The following is a 2,210-nucleotide window of genomic DNA, read 5'->3' on the forward strand; positions in this document are numbered from 1 at the left end:
TTTTTTTTCAAAATCTTTTCTAACTTCTTATCTTTTCAAAATTGATTTTCAAATCTTTTTCAATTAATCTTATCTTTTTGTTTGATTTTTATCTTTTTCAAAACTACCTAACTAATTTTCTCTCTCTAATTTTCAAAAATCACTAACCTCTTTTTCAAAATTTCTTTTCATTAACTAATTATTTTAAATTTTAATTTTAATTTTATTCCTTTTCATATTTTCGAATTATAACTAATATTTAAAATAAAAACAAAAATATTCTTATTTTATTTTATTTAATTTTCAAATTCTTCTCTCTCTCATCCCCTTCTATTTATTTATTTATCTACTAACACCCCTCTTTCACTCAAAAATTCGAACCTACTCCTCTCTTCTGTGTTCGAATTCTTATCTTTTCCTTCTTCTATTCTTCTCTTCTTATACTCATATGAGGAATCTCTATACTATGACATAGAGGATTCCATATTTTCTTTTCTGTTCTCTTTTTTTTCATATGAGCAGGAGAAAGGATAAGAACATTCTTGTTGAAGCTGATCCTGAACCTGAAAGGACTCTGAAGAGGAAGCTGGGGGAAGCTAAAGCACAACTTTCTGGAGAAAATCTGACAGAAATTTTTGAAAAAGAAGGAGACATGGCCAAACCCAACAACAATGCAAGGAAGATGCTTGGTGACTTTACTGCACCAAATTCCAACTTACATCGAAGAAGCATCTCAATCCCTGCCATTGGAGCAAACAATTTTGAGCTAAAGCCTCAATTAGTTTCTCTGATGCAACAGAATTGCAAGTTCATGGACTTCCATCAGAAGATCCTTTTCAGTTCTTAACTGAATTCTTGCATATTTGTGATACTGTTAAGACCAATAGGGTTGATCCCGAGGTCTACAAGCTTATGCTTTTCCCGTTTGCTGTAAGAGACAGAGCTAGAATATGGTTGGACTCTCAACCTAAAGATAGCCTGAACTCTTGGGATAAGCTGGTCACGGCTTTCTTAGCCAAGTTCTTTCCTCCTCAAAAGCTTAGCAAGCTTAGAGTGGATGTTCAAACCTTCAAACAGAAAGAAGGTGAATCCCTCTATGAAGCTTGGGAGAGATACAAGCAACTGACCAAAAAGTGTCCTTCTGACATGCTTTCAGAATGGACCATCCTGGATATATTCTATGATGGTCTGTCTGAATTATCAAAGATGTCATTGGACCATTCTGTAGGAGGATCTCTTCACGTGAAAATCCCTGTAAAAGCTTAGGAACTCATTGAAATGGTTGCAAATAACCAGTTCATGTACACCTCTGAGAGGAATCCTGTGAACAATGGGGTGCCTCAGAAAAAGGGAGTTCTTGAGATTGATACTCTGAATACCATATTGGCTTAGAATAAAATATTGACTCAGCAAGTCAATATGATTTCTCAGAGTCTGAATGGATTGCAAGCTACATCCAACAGTACTAAAGAAGCATCTTCTGAAGAAGAAGCTTATGATCCTGAGAACCCTGTAATAGCAGAGGTGAATTACATGGGAGAACCCTATGGAAACACCTATAATCCCTCATGGAGAAATCATCCAAATTTCTCATGGAAGGATCAACAAAAGCCTCAACAAGGCTTTAATAATGGTGGAAGAAACAAGTTTAGCAATAGCAAGCCTTTTCCATCATCCTCTCAGCAACAGACAGAGAATTCTAAGCAGAATCCATCTAGCTTAGCAAATATAGTCTCTGGTCTATCTAAGGCCACTCTAAGTTTCATGAATGAAACAAGGTCCTCCATTAGAAATTTGGAGGCACAAGTGGGCCAGCTGAGTAAAAGAGTCACTGAAACTCCTCCTAGTACTCTCCCAAGCAATACAGAAGAGAATCCAAAAAGAGAGTGCAAGGCCATAACCTTACTTGGTGTGGCCGAACCCAGAGAGGAGGAAGAAGAAGTGAATCCTAGTGAGGAAGACCTCCTGGGATATTCACTGACCAATAAGGAGTTTTCTTTTGAGGAACCAAAGGAATCTGAGGCTCATCTAGAGACCATAGAGATTCCATTGAACCTCCTTTTATCGTTCATGAGCTCTGATGACTATTCTTCTTCTGAAGAAGATGAAGACATTGTTCAAGGGCAAGTTGCCCAGTATTTAGGAGCAATCATGAAGCTGAATGCCAAGCTATTTGGTAATGAGACTTGGGAGGACAAGCCTCCATTGCTCATTAATGAACTAAATATCTG

At 37.1% G+C, this 2,210-nt stretch overlaps 1 non-coding gene across 1 annotated transcript; it reads right to left on the reverse strand.

Annotated features, from left to right (window-relative positions):
* Positions 1 to 1,023: 1,023 nt before the first annotated feature.
* LOC112732143 (small nucleolar RNA R71) lies at positions 1,024 to 1,131 on the reverse strand. Its single transcript, XR_003167880.1, has one exon. It is a non-coding gene; the product is annotated as a small nucleolar RNA R71 (small nucleolar RNA).
* Positions 1,132 to 2,210: the final 1,079 nt, after the last annotated feature.

The sequence above is a fragment of the Arachis hypogaea genome, chromosome 12 (assembly GCF_003086295.3).
Source record: "Arachis hypogaea cultivar Tifrunner chromosome 12, arahy.Tifrunner.gnm2.J5K5, whole genome shotgun sequence".
NCBI lineage: Eukaryota > Viridiplantae > Streptophyta > Magnoliopsida > Fabales > Fabaceae > Arachis > Arachis hypogaea.